The sequence below is a fragment of the Stegostoma tigrinum genome, chromosome 19 (genome assembly GCF_030684315.1).
Source record: "Stegostoma tigrinum isolate sSteTig4 chromosome 19, sSteTig4.hap1, whole genome shotgun sequence".
Classification (NCBI taxonomy): Eukaryota; Metazoa; Chordata; class Chondrichthyes; order Orectolobiformes; family Stegostomatidae; genus Stegostoma; species Stegostoma tigrinum.
Window position 1 is genome coordinate 44,282,356 of NC_081372.1, and position 15,637 is coordinate 44,297,992.

Consider the following 15,637-nt stretch of genomic DNA (forward strand, 5'->3'; position numbering starts at 1 on the left):
TTCTTGGGTACTAACCATTTGTGATTGAGGTTGAGTGCTGCCAACAAATGTTGATGATTAGATTCCCTTCAGTGTGGAAACAGGCCCTTCAGCCCAACAAGTCCACACCGCCCCTTGAAACATCCCACTCAGGCCCATCCCCCTATAACCCACACACCTTGTGTTATTCCGAGAAGCTATTTGGTTATCTGTTGGAGGACGACCATGCATAACTCTAAGCAGAAGAGGCTCATTTCTTACATGATACAATTTATTATATCTCAGTATCTGTATAGAGGTTATATTAGCTCTTAACAATCCTGACTATAAGTAACAAGAGGTAGATTAGTCACATATGCCTCCATCAGGCGACTTTGTCACCTTGTTGGCTGCTAACCTGCCCTGAAATGCCTGATAGTCCAGCTTCTGGCTGTGTTAAAGATCGGCATGATAGAGCTACAACTTTGATCATAGTTTATCATTACCTTTTATAACAGTCTCCTGTGACACTGGTTCTCAGTCAGCTCCAATAGCTTCAGTTGCAGCCCAAAAGCTGAGAGCTATAGCCCCATTACCAGTGGAGCATTTTTTTTTGGATTGGAAATTAGATTTTCTTTTCTTTCTAGTCGATTACCTTTGTTTTTGACAGCCCTTTCCCCTTTCCATGTTTTTTTACATTGTAGCTCTTTTGTTCTAGCTGTCATTTCTCAGTTGTTCACAAATTCACATAATACTCACCTACCACATGCCCTTTTACAGTACTGGATCCAGCAATGCCTCCGTGCATGTTGAGACTAAGATAAATAGTTTTAGGAAAAATCCTAAATATATTCAGCAAAACTCCTCTCCTTCTTAGCCATTTACCATTACTTATTCTTAATCCATCTTTGTTTAATTAATGTCACCCATTATTACAGCCCTACCTTTTCTGTAAATTTCATTAATTTGTCTACAGATTTCTTCCTCTAGCTCATTTCCTCAGTTTGCTTGTTTATAATAAACATACCAGTTGTCTTCTTATTTTTTAACTTTAACTGAATGGATTGGACTTTTGTACCATTCAATATATATTTCGTATAGGCACTTACTGTGTGAAATTGCCCAGAAATATATAGCCTTCTGTCTTGCCTTTCCTTAAATCATGTCTATTGTATGCAACTATACCCTATTCCTCTCCATGACAAGATTGGCAGCAGCTCAGAAATTTTACTGAGAATACTTAGTGTACATTCTTGTCCAGTCTTGATAGAAATTTTGGCTGTTGAGAATGGGGTGGGGCATTCCAGAAACACTAACTGCCAGTTATAAAAGTCTCCAAAGTCTTCCTCGCTCCATAGAAATTCATCCCATTGAAGTAAACCTGTTCAGGAGATGTCTATCTGTATTTCCTTTGTCCTAGTGCTCCAAAAATAGGATTCCCTCCCTTTGTTGCTTGATTTGAAGGGTTAAGTGCTGCGACCCTTTTTTGTATATAAGTATTGTAAACATATTTATGCATTTATTTGTTTGTTTCTGGCTAGATTATCATCCTCTACACCAGCCTCAACTCACACGCTTGAACTGTGTTTCTCTGGTAGAGATGAGTTTGGCTGCAGGTAACACAGTATGAAGATTTGAAAGTTCCCTCCCTAATCACTTACACCAGCTTTCAGAAGCTCAAAGAGCAGAAGCCTGAGTTAGAAGCATAACTGGATTTGCCCGAATGAATTGAAAAGGTGACCCTGCACAATGTTTTCAGAAAAACAACCAAGGAGTTTGCATCTATGCTTATGAAGCAATGTATTACTAAAACCATTTAAGTAATCTGTAAAGTTTTGTTATTTTGTTCTATTTGTCCATTAACTGAGTTTGTCCATCTGTCTTTTGTGTGTATAGGTGCTGAAAACAAATGTGCCAGCTTTAAAATGTAGACAATATTTCGTTTACCGTGTTTATTATTTTCTCTGCTGAAGTTATTGTGTATCTAATAAATAGTTAAGTCCTTTCCTTTCAGATACAAAATCAGTGTCTGGAATTAATGTTCACAAAACTTGGGACTTGCTATTCACAAGTATTATTTATTTATTCATTTTCGGGGATGTAAGCATCGCTGGCTGGGCAGAATTTATTGTCCGTCCTTAGCTGTCCTTGAGAAGGTGGTGGTGAGCTGCCTTCTTGAACCAATGCAGTCCACCTGCTATGGGTCGGCCCTTAATGTCATTAAGGAGGAAATTCCAGGATTTTAATCCAGCAACAGTGAAGGAATGACAAAATATTTCCAAGTCAGGGTGGCGAGTGGCTTGGAGGGGAACTTGAAGGTGGTGATGTTCCCATATATCTGCTGCCTTTGCCCTTCTTGATGGAAATGGTCATGGGTTTGGAAGGTGCTGTCCGAGGATCTTTGGCAAATTTTTTCAGTACATATGAAAACAGTAACATTAGTGTTACTGAGCATCAGTGGTGGATGGAGTGGATGCTTGTGGATGTAGCGCCAATCAAGCGGGCTACTTTGTCCTGGATGACATCAATATTTTTGAGTGTTGTTAGGGCTGCACTCATTCTGGCAAGTGGGGAGTATTCCATCGCACTCCTGGTTTGTGTCTTGTAGATGTCAGACAGGCTTTGAAGAGTCACGAGGTAAGTTACTCTCCGCAGTATTCCTAGCCTCTGACCTGTTCCTGTAACCACTGTGTATTTAGCGTGCTAAGTCCAGTTAATTTTCTGGTCAACTATTAAATGTCAAGGAGTGGTTGTTACGTTATCTATTATTGGTGATGGTCATAGCCTGGCATTTATGTGGCACAAATGTTATTTGCCACTTGTCAGCCCAAGTCTGGATATTGTCCAGATTTTGTTGCATTTGGATGTGGATTTCTCCAGCATCTGTGGAGTCACAAATGATGCTGAACATTGTGTGATCATTGGCAAACATCGCCACTTCTGGGAAGCAGCTGAAGATGGTTGGGCCTAGGACACTACCCTGAGGAACTCCTGCAGAAATGCCTTGGAGCTGAGATGACTGACTTCCAACAATCACGGCCATCTTCCTGTGTGTCAGGTATGGCTCTAACCACTGGAGAGTTTGCCCCCACCCCCACCCTCCGGGTTCCCATTGATTCCAGTTTTTCCAGCCTTCCTTGATGCCACACTCTGGCAAATGCAATCGTGATATCAACAGCTGTCATTCTCACCTCACCTCTGGAATTCAGTTCTTTTGTCTATGTTTGAACCCAAACTGGAAGTCACTGAGCAGGTTATTGCCGAGCACGTGCTGCTTGATAGCACTGTCGATGACACCTTCCATCACTTTTTCTGCTGATCAAGAGGACACTGATGGGGCAGTAATTGGCTGGGTTGGATTTTTCCTGCTTTTTATATACAGGACATACGTGGGCAATTTTCCACATTGTTGAGTAGATGCAGTGTTGTAACTATATTGAAACAGCTTGGCTAGGGGAGTGGCAATTTCTGCAGCACATGTCTTCAGTACTATTTCCAGAGTGCTGTCAGGGCCCGTAGACTTTGCAATATACAGTGTCTCCAACCATTTCTTGATGTCACATGGAGTGAATCAAATTGGCTGAAGACTAGTATCTGTAATGCTGGGGATCACTGGAGGAGGCTGAGATGGATCATCCACTTAACACTTTTGGCCGAAGATTGCTGCAAATGCTTCAGCCCTATCTTTTGCACTGATGTGCTGGGCTCTTCCATCATTGAAGATGGAGATATTTGTGGAGCCTCCTTCTCCAGCGAGTGGTTTAATTGTCACTACCATTCATGGCAGGATGTGGTAAGATAACCGAACATTGATTTGATCCGCTGGTTGTGGGATTGCTTATCTCTGTCTATCACTTGCCGCCCATGCCATTTAGCATACAAATAGTCCTTTTTGGCAGCTTCACCAGGTTGATACCTCATCTTCAGCTATGCTTGTTGCTGCTCCTGGCATGCCCTGCTGCACTGTCCTTTGAACCAGGTTTGATCCCCTAGCTTGATGGTAATGGTTGAGTAGGGGGATTTAGCGGGCCGGGAGGCTACAGATGGTGCTGGAGTTCAACTCTTCTGCTGTTGATGGCCCACAGTGCCTCATAGATGCCGAGTCTAGAATTATTAGATATGTTTGAAATCTGTCACAATTAGCGTGGGGATAGTGCCACACAACACGATGGGGGTTATTCTCAATGTGAAGGGAGGAATTTGTCTCCACAAGGACTGAACAATGGTCGCTCTTACCAAAACTGTCATGGGCAGATACATCTGCAACTGGCCGATTGGCGAGGACAAGGTTAAGTATGTTTTTCCTTCTTGTTGGTTCCCTTACCACTTGCTGCAAACCCAGTCCAGCAGCTATATCCTTTAGGAACTGATCAGTTCGATCTGTAGTATTGCTGCTAAGCCAATCTTGGTGGTGGACATTGAAATCCATAACCCAGAATACATTTTGTTCCCTTGCCATCTTCATTGTTTCCTCCAAGCGTTCAACATGGAGGAGAACTGATTCATCAACTTAGAGAGGATGTTCCATGATAATCAGCAGGAGGTTTCCTTGTCCATATTTAACCTGAAGCCATGTGACTTTATGGGGTCCAGAGTCAATATTGAAGACTTCCTGGGCAAATCCCTCCCAATTTTATACTATTATGTGGCCACCTCTGCTGTATCTGTCCTGCCAGTGAGACAGGACATATCTAGGGATGAAACCATTGTTTCCTGTTTATCATTATGTCAGACTGTTGTTTGACTAGTCTACGAGACTAGCTTTCCCAATTTTGGCATGAGTGCCTAGATGCTAGTAAGAAGGATTTTGTAAGGTCAACAGGGCTGTTTCTGCCGTTGTCTTTTCCAGTGTTTAGGTCGATGCCAGTTGATCCATCTGGTTTCATTTCTTTGAGACTGTCTAGCGATTGGTATAATTGAAAGAATTGCTAGCCCATTTCAGAGGACAATTGACAGTCAACCAAATTGCTGTGGGTCTGGGGTCACATGTGGGCCAGAGCAGGTGAGCGTAGCAGATTTCCTTCTCTGAAGGACATTAGTGAACCAGATGGGTTTTTCTGACAATCGACAATGATTTCACAGCCGCTAGTTGATTCTTGATTTCAGTTTTTTTTAATTGAATTCCAGTTCCACCATGTGCGGTGGCTGGTTTTGTATTCAGGTACCCAAAATATTACCTGTGCTTCTAGATTAATAGCTGAGCGATAACACCGCTAGGCCATCTCCTTCTCAAGTCGGATTAAAAACCATTGGTGTAGCTATTGTGAGTCTTTGATAGTTTTAATTTTACTCTGTTATGAATACTGAGGTGAAAAGACTGATTTGTTCAGCTGTCTCTCTCTCTCTCCATGTCACAACACCTGGTCTTGTCCACACGTGACCCGCAGCAACATGTTTGACTCAGAACTACCCACTGAAGCAAGTAGGGTTGGACAATAAATGTTGGCCCAGCCAATGACGCTCACATCCTGTTTTTTTTCAAAAAAGGAGCCCTTTGTATACATTTATTTTCTTTTCTGTTCCTCTACATCCAGATTCCACATAACTGAACATTTTTTCATCCCTTCACTAAATCATCTATAGGTCCTTTACACACTCATTCAGGTGCTCGAATGAGCAAATTAAGTAAGTGGCTGGTTAAGTTAAAGAAGCAGATATTAAACGGGACCTGTAGCCAACACTAAATCTTTAAAGAAAAGTTTCAGTAAACATGTTGGCCCAGTGCTTGATGAAGCAATCTCGCCCCAGTGGTGCCCACTTGATGTATATGGCCTCAAGTCTGCCTGAGGACACTGACTGGTTCCTGTACAAGGATACCTGAGTAGAGAAGTACCCACAAAAGAAATAAAATGACCCCTTCCACAGCCCACTGCCTGAAACTGTTAATGGCTAGTTATTTATATGTTGGAAATCATTAAATCAAAGACCTGATTTACACTTAGAACATATGTAGTATAAAGGTTTAAATTGTAATAAATGCCACCCATATTCATCAATTTGGATGGAACAGCTTCCCAGACTACATATTTGAGTAGTACATTGTAACAGTCTTAGGCTGACTTACTCTCTACAATATTAAATGTCACAAATACTTTGTATCAGCTTCAGAAAATCTTCAAATTGGGAGCAAGCGTCTAGGTTACCCGCAAAAAAATTACTAATTAAACCATTAATCACTACACACAAATGTTTTAGCGAGGTTAAAGAACGTTCAAGTTGACAAATGATCACCTTCATGTAGAAGCCACAATAACAGGCAGCCCAAGAGCTCACATCAATGATGTGTAGATATTGCATTGAGCCCACATGGTGGGCTGCTTATTACTCTGAGGAATGTTGTATGATACATGATAAGTTTTTTTTTTCTTTACAATATATGTTTGGCTTCATACAGCTTTGAACTGTGCTTTACTCTTGCTTTGCACCTCCTAATATTTACCGAAAAAGAAAATTCTTAAGCAATTTGAAACACATTACCAATAATGTCATTCTATAAATATAATCCTAGAGACGAAATAATGCAAAACTATTTGTGCTGGTAGTTCATCACAAGCCATGACATTAAACAAATCTTTTGCCAAAGGTGGAATCTCATGTATTGATGTGTGGGATGCTCTAAAAACAAGCAAGACACCGGCTTTCAATTAAGTGTGTAGTTTGTGCAGATACAAGAATTCAATATGAGTTATGGGTTACAAAGGCCTTAGAGGCAGCAATGTGTGCACATACATTTCTGAAGGAAGAAGAGAAAAATGACCTCTTGAAGTGGATGGGGCTTCTGTTCTGAATTATATCAATAAATGGCTCACAAAGTACCATTTGCTCTAAAATAATTCATCCCATTGTTGCCTGCAAACTAAGGAATAATGACACTTGGATCTCAGAAACAGTCCTTGAGGGTGAAACTGGTTATCTTGATGTGAATAGCAATGTAATTTAAGATAACAAAGTGCACTACTGTGTTGGCATTGCACAAACAAAATGCCTATTCCTTTTCCAAAATCCAAAGTAAAAATTAAATCTTAAAACATTAATTCAAGGAAAATGTCAAAATGAATTCAAAAATCTTTCTGTTCTTATTAACATCTTATTAGAAACAACTTCCATATTTTCGTGGTAATTTTGTTCTGGTGGATTCTTGTACTGTGGGGGAAGAAAAGCTGGTGATAAGTATCATGATGACTTATCCTGGAATATTGTCAAGATTTGATTTCAACATTTTTGATACTTCGTGTAAGGACACCTCTTATTTAAGTTGAATATCAGAACATTTATGTCCTAAAGCAATTAACATAATTAAAGGACAATTATTGCAGATTCTTCAAATGCATGTTATTTATATTAAACCCTCAGGCATGAAAGAAATGACTGAGACAACAGTAAGTATTGCAACTCACACTTAGAAAAGGAATTTTAAAAAATAGACTCAGGGAAAGATCCCCAGGAACATGATTACTATACTTGAAAACTTTGAGAAATGAAATTTTTAAAATTGCAGACAAATTCTAAGCATGAATCCCTTTTACCATGTTCTCAATGTAATATTGATTCTCTGTTTGCATTGCTTGTAATGAGTCACAAGATCATGCAGATGTGAAAGGCCAATCAGTTTATCTTAATGCATCCACACAGATTATGCTAATTTTATTATCTAATTCTTTGTGAAAGTGTTCAAAGGGTTTTTACTTCCACTACTTTATCCGAAAAGACCTTCCCACATGCTATTCACTGATTGCTTCAAAGTAACTAAGGATTGGAAATAAATGCCAGCCCAGCAAGTGATACCTACATCCCATGAGAGAATTTTTAAAAGGTGGAGGAATCCCAATAAAAGTCCCATTTACTGGTCAGAACATGTGCCCTTCAGTTCTACTTTACAGAATATTTCACTGTTTGAGAATAAGTTTTGAAACTACATTTTACTATTTTAGCTATGTAGTTCAACAATCAATTGGGTGTATTGATTGCTGCTCTTGATTGATTGAAACCATTTAGCAATGAGTCAACTAAGGCATCTGTGTTTATTTTAGCTTCACTATTAGCTATTTCAACACCATTCATTGAGTTTATATGTTGCCTATTTTTAGTTGCATGTGCAACACATTATGCTTACGTGCATGAAATTGCATTTGTCATTGTTCTACCTATTGTCAACTTATTCCATAATTTTAACTTATCTACTGTGTCATTTGTAAATTTGACCAATTTATATTGAGTTGCTGAATCTAAATCTGTCATATAAATTAGAATATCAGTGGTCTTAATGAAGAACTATGGAACACCTTACTTAATACTCCCTGCACGGGTAAAATTAAATGCTTGCCTTTAGCTGGTTCTTAGCCATTCACATAATTCAGCCTAAATCTTCAGAGGTTTCAATTTAATTAGTAACAAACAATTTGAATATGATCAAAAAGCCTTCTTATGGTTTTTCCAAAATGCAGTTAATTTGCCTTTCAAAAGAGTTGAGGAATTTGATCAGGCAAAATCTGAATCAATGTTGACCACAGTTTACCTCTTTACCCTTTTATATGTAAGTATTACTTTTACTTTTGCTGTGAACTATGGACTACAAGTTAGGAACTTTTTTTAAACCAAGTGAACTATATAAGAAGGTGTTTGCAGTTTTAAAAACAAGTTATTAAAACATCTTCTTAGTTGCAACAACCTATTTGATTGAATCCTAGGCAGATGGCTACAGCTTTGGATGTGGACAATGCAGCAGAAAAATCAAGCCCTTGGAGAGAAAGGATGCATCTCACTCTCTCTATCTCTCCCTCCCTCTCTCTCTCTCGTTCAATTCTGTGTGAAATAAAAGAAAATTCCTGTTCGCTGGATAGTTTCCCTCACTTCTCTCACTAGGTTGTTCTCTCTGCATATCATCTGTTGGAAGGAAAATGGAATAAACTACTTTCAAAAGCAAATTCTCAACCTGGGAACAAAGACTGAGAATTGTTATATCACAATGTCATGTCATTAAGAAAGAATTGGGAGAAGGCGAAAGAAAATTTTCAGATAACAAATCATTGATGAATGCGGTCTGGTCTGGAGCCAGAACTGGTATGCCTCTGACTTTATTTCCTTCCCCAACACAATATTTTCATCTCTCCTTGACTCTTTTTGGTTCTGTTGGTATGCATATGCCCATTTAGAAAGGGTTTGCGTTTTGATTAGCAATTCAACTTGTCCACCTTTTCCTATTGCTTAAAAACTGTTGGATTAGATTCAATAGTATTTTTCTTGTCAGCAGAAAATCCAGGTGTGTATATTCTTTTAACCTGAATTAGACAGTTATGGTGAATTGGGGAAATTAGAAGCATAATTAAATGTTAACATTTATGTCAATCCCAGCAATAGTGAGTTTTGAATTCCACTGCAGTACCCCAGTGAATCGTGATGTGTATGATTGGCGTGATTTGATTTTGCCTCGAACAGAATATTTTTACTTGGTACCACAATGCTTGTGTTTTCCCTTGTTCCATTCTAACAAAGGAACCTGGGTGTGGCCTTTGTGATATTGATATTGAAGAATCCCACAGACATTTATTACAGTTAACAACTGAACATAAACATCAGATGACATATGAGCAGCATTCTTCCAGTAAGGCGTCATGTTTCAGGTGATCTCTGGCAAAGTTGGATATGAGACCTCATACTGACATATTGACATGAGACACAACATAGGAGAGGACAACATTTGTAGTCAATTCTTAATTGCCCTTGAGAAAGTAATGATGTGCCATCTTTTTGGATTTCAGTAGTCCAACTGGTTAGGTATAACTTCAGTGCTGTTAGGGCTTGAGTTTCAGGATTCAACCCAGTGACAGTGAAGGAGTGATGATGCAGTATAACTGAAAAAATGTGAGATTATCCACATTATTATCTGAGTAACTATACACTGAGAGAGGAGAATGTGCAATGAAGCCTGACTATCCTTGTCACCAGTCACTGAAGGTTAACATGCCGGTGTAGCAGGTAATCAAGAAAACAAATGTGGCCATCACAATAAGAGGATTCGAGTACAACATCAGGGAGGTCCTGGTGCAGTTACACAGGGCCTTAGTTAGATCACACACCTGGCATATTATGGGGTTAAAATTGTTACAGGGATAGTAGGAATTGCTGATTTTGTAGAATCTGAGATAACAAGGTGAAGAGCTGGATGAACACAGCAGGCCAAGCAGCATCAGAGGATCAGGAAAGCTGACGCTTTGCGGGTAGACCCTCCTTCAGAAATGCAAGGGTTTAGGCCCAAAACTTCAGCTTTCCTGTTCCTCTGATGCTCCTTGGCCCGTTGTGTTCGTTTAGCTCTACACCTTGTCATACCTGGCATATTGTGGGTACTTTTAGTGTCCACAACAGAGGGAGGATTTTGTGCTATTCGGGGGTGCAGGGAAGGTTTACCAAATTGACTCCTAGGATAGCAGGAATGACAAATGAAGAGATGTTGAATCAGTTAGGATTATATTTGTTAGAGTTCGGAAGAATGAGGGGATAACTCATAGAAACCTGTGACGTTCTAACAGGACTTGACAAGGTCAATACAGAAAGGGTGCTCCAGATGATGGGGGAGTCCAGAACAAGGAGCCAAAGTCTAAGGATGCAGGGTAAACTATTTAGGATTGTGGTGATTCTGTGGAATTCACTACAACAGAAAGCAGTTGAAGCCAGATGTTGTATGATTTCAAGGAGGAGTTGGGGCGAAAGGGATTGAAGGAATTCAAACCCCATTATTCCTGGAATCGACATAAATGTTAACATTCAATTAAACTTCCAATTTTCCCAGTTCTACCTGACTGTCTACTTCAGGGTGAAAGGATATATTCACCAGGATTTTCCACTGACAAGAAAAGACTAATTAATGTAATCAAACTCTCTTTAACCCACATGGAAAGACAGACAAGTTGATTGCCAAACTAAACTTAAGCCCTTTATCCCTTGTTGCATTGTAACAAAGGAACTTGGATATGGAGGAAAAGCGGGAATAGGCTGTGGAATTCTATGATCAGCCATGGTGGAGAAGGCTCACTAGGGCCCAATGGGCTGCTCCTGCTCCTACTTTCTATGTTTCTACATGGTTTCAAGTCACAATTGTGTGGCTTGGAAGGAAATCTGTAGGTGGTGGTGCTCCCATGTATCTGCCGCCTGCGTCCTTCTGAGTGGTGGAGCATACAGAATTGGAAATGTTGTCACAGCAGGGTTGGCAAGTTGATGCGGTGTATTGTCAATCTGGTACACTTGGTGCCAAGGTATGTTGGTGGTGCAGGTCATGAATGTTTAAGATGATGAATGGAGTGTCAATCAAGCAACTGTACTGTCCTGGATGGTGTTGAGTATTCTGGCAGCTGCACTCGTCCAGGCAAATGAAGATTACTACCTCATACTCTTGGGTTGTGCCTTGTAGGTGGTGGACAGGCAGTGGTTAATCACAAGATCAGTTACTTCTTGCAGAAGTCACACTCTGTGTCCCTAATTGTACAGATGATTCGCATGTTTATTTCTGATAATCAATTCCGTAATTTTTCATGCATTGGAATTATTACCAATAGGCATATTGTTACCTCTCATTTAAATTATCCACTTTGAATAACGAAGCAATGCTAGCATGTTCTAAAACTGTTTTGCCTTCTTCCAGTACTTCAGCACTGACTCATAGTGTTTAACAGGGGCTCAAATATTTCTTTTCTGATCCCTGTCAGCATGCTGGGATAAAACTATTGCCTGTAAAATATTCAATACAGACACTTCAACCAGTTCATTACTCATAAAATACAGTTAATAGGTGCTGTTATGTATGAGACAGGCAAGGAGTGTGGTTCAAACTGAATTTTATTAAAACACCCACAAGTTAAAGAAACAATTCTGGCACAACAAATTCAGTTATCTTTTTCCCAAACTGCCTGACAAACAAATAAATTACCCAGTGATAGTGGGAACTGCAGATGTTGGAGAATCCAAGATAACAAAGTGTGAAGCTGGATGAACACAGCAGGCCAAGCAGCATCTCAGGAGCACAAAAGCTGACGTTTCCGGCCTCGACCCTTCATCAGAGAGGGGGATGGGGAGAGAGTTCTGGAATAAATAGGGAGGGGGAGGGGGAAGACCGAAGATGGAGAGAAAACAAGATAGGTAGAGAGGAGAGTATAGGTGAGGAGGTAGGGAGGGGATAGGTCAGTCCAGGGAAGATGGACAGGTCAAGGAGGTGGGATGAGGTAGTCGGTAGGAAATGGAGGTGCGGCTTGAGGTGGGAGGAAGGGATGGGTGAGAGGAAGAACAGGTTAGGGAAGCAGAGACTGGCTGGACTGGTTTTGGGATGTAGTGGGGGGAAGGGGATGAGCTGGGCTGGTTTTGTGATGTAGTGGGGGGAGGGGAAGAACAAGGGACGCGCAGTGGTAGTATGGCGCACTGACCTCTACATCACCGAGGCCAAACGTCAACTCTCCGACACCTCCTCCTACCGCCCCCTTGATCATGACCCCACCCCTGAGCACCAAACCGTCTTCTCCAACACCATTCATGACCTCATCACCTCAGGGGACCTCCCACCCACAGCCTCCAACCTCATTGTTCCCCAACCCCGCACGGCCCGTTTCTATCTCCTTCCCAAAATCCACAAACCTGCCTGCCCTGGTCGACCCATTGTCTCAGCCTGTTCCTGCCCCACCGAACTCATCATCACCTATCCGGACTTCATTTTCTCTCCTTTGGTTCAGGAACTCCCCACCAACGTCCGTGACAGCACCCACGCCCTCCACCTCCTCCAGGACTTCCAATTCCCTGGCCCCCAACACCTCATTTTCACCATGGACATCCAGTCCCTACACACCTGTATTCCTCATGCAGATGGCCTCAAGGCCCTCCGCTTCTTACTGTCCTGCAGGCCCAACCAATCCCCCTCCACCAACACCCTCATCCGCCTAGCCGAACTCGTCCTCACCCTCAGCAACTTCTGTTTTGATTCCTCCCACTTCCTACAGGCAAAGGGGGTGGCCATGGGTACCCTCATGGGCCCAAGCTATGCCTGCCTCTTTCTAGGTTACGTGGAACAGTCCTTCTTCCGCACCGACACAGGCCCCAAACCCCACCTCTTCCTCCATTACATTGATGACTGTATCGGCGCCACCTCTTGCTCCCCAGAGGAGCTCGAACAGTTCATCCACTTTACCAACACCTTCCACCCCAACCTCAAGTTCATCTGGGCCATCTCCAACATATCCCTCACCTTCCTGGACCTATCAGTGTCCATCTCAGGTAACTAGCTAGAAACTGATGTCCATTTTAAGCCCACTGACTCCCACAGCTACCTAGAATACACTTCCTCCCACCCACCCTCCTGCAAAAATTCCATCCCCTATTCCCAATTCCTCCGCCTACGCCCCCAGGATGAGGCATTCCACTCCCGCACATCCCAGATGTCCACGTTCTTCAAGAACCGCAACTTTCCCCCCGCATTGGTCGAGAACGCCCTTGACTGCATCTCCCGCATTTCCCGCAACACATCCCTCACATCCCGCCCCCGCCACAACCGCCCAAAGAGGATCCCCCTTGTTCTCACGTACCACCCCACTAACCTCCGGATACAACGTATCATCCTCCGACACTTCCGCCACCTACAATCCGACCCCAACACCCAAGCTACTTTTCCATCCCCACCCTTGTCTGCTTTCCGGAGAGACCACTCTCTCCGTGACTCCCTTGTCCGCTCCACACTCCCCTCCAACCCCACCACACCCGCCTCCTTACCCTGCGACCGCAGGAAGTGCTACACTTACCCCCACACCTCCTCCCTCACCCCTATCCTAGGTCCCAAGATGACCTTCCATATCAAGCAGATGTTCACCTGCGCATCTGCCAATGTGGTATATTGACTTGGGGACTGCTTTGAGAACACCTCCGTGTTCGCAACAAACAACTGCACCTCCCAGTTGCGAACCATTTCAACTCCCCCTCCCATTCCTCAGACCACATGTCCATCACGGGCCTCCTGCAGTGCCACAATGATGCCACCTAAAGGTTGCAGGAACAGCAACTCATATTCCGCTTGGGAACCCTGCAGCCCAATGGTATCAACATGGACTTCACAAGCTTCAAAATCTCCTCTTCCCGCACTGCATCCCAAAACCAGCCCAGTTCTTCCCCTCCCCCAACTGCATCCCAAAACCAGTCCAGCCTCTCTCTGCTTCCCTAACCTGTTCTTCCTCTCACCCATCCCTTCCTCCCACCTCAAGCCGCACCTCCATTTCCTACCTACTACCTCATCCCACCTTCTTGACCTGTCCATCTTCCCTGGACTGACCTATCCCCTCCCTACCTCCCCACCTATACTCTCCTCTCTACCTATCTTGTTTTCTCTCCATCTTCGGTCTGCCTCCCCCTCTCTCCCTATTTATACCAGTTCCCTCTCCCTATCCCTATCTCTGATGAAGGGTCTAGGCCTGAAACGTCAGCTTTTGTGCTCCTGCGGTGCTGCTTGGCCTGATGTGTTCATCCAGCTCCACACTTTTTTTTATCTTAAATAAATTACCCAGACTGGTGAGCTTGCATGGGCTGCTGGATTCAGTTCACTGACCTCTGTCAACAGAGCATTCAGGGTCTTCCTAGTACATAGGTGGCTCTCATTCAAAGTCTTTGCCAGCCAAGTCTTCAGTGAAGGAATGGCCTCCAGATGTCCCTTCTCATCTTCAACTCCGAGCCCTTCTGGAATGTTCACTGGCTTTAGCCAATGGGGTCACATGCATGAGTCACAGCACTCAATGAGGTTAGGCCTCGCCATTCTTGGTGTAGTCATTTCCTTTCCAAGACATGATCACTCTATGTACTAAGGGGTATGTGTGAAACTGGGGAATGCAGAAACATAATGTATATCCCTCTTGTTCTATCTGAGTACTTCTTAGTGAGTTTTGGGTCATAACAACTTTTTCATTGTTCAGGTCAATCACCTCTGTTCAATAGAATATACAGGCCTGGGCTGGTCCCTGTTGGCTTTCCACTTGTAGTAAACTTGCCCTCTTTGCATTCCATCAGGCCTTAATTGCAAAAGCTGCTTTAGCCAATCTTACGTTGGGGCTACAGATTCTGTCTGACCCACTGTGATTTCCAGCATTTTTTGCTTTCAGTACAGATTCTAGCATCTGAGGAGTTTACTCCTAAATTATGTTTGAACTAGTTGTTTAGGCCATTAGCCATTTGGCAACAAATCCATTAGCCTTCACATTTATTGATTTGTTTTAATATTTTTCTTTATGACTAATCCGGACAGTAATCTTCTGATATATTAATTATTCCAAGCTCAATTATTATACATCATATCTAAAAACATGGAGACACAAAAATTTGAGCTCTACATTGTCAACAGTAAACAAGGTGATATTTGATTGGTACAATGAAGAAACTTTGGGATTAAAAAAAAACTCATCAGGGAGTTTTAAAGGGACAATGCTGCATAAATTATAACTTACCTTTATGAAAAAGACTACACTGAGTATGGTTGGTCAATCTGCTATTCAGACCTAAGCTACAAGTCAAAGATTCAGAGATTTCACTCAAACTCAAACATTCAAACTTTACGTCATTGTATTCCTGAAGTCAGCATTTTCTGTGAATTGCATGCACATTGTGTTCATGGCATATGTGTAGTACTTCTAAAATCAGAAGCAGTTAAAAATTAAGCATCAATAGG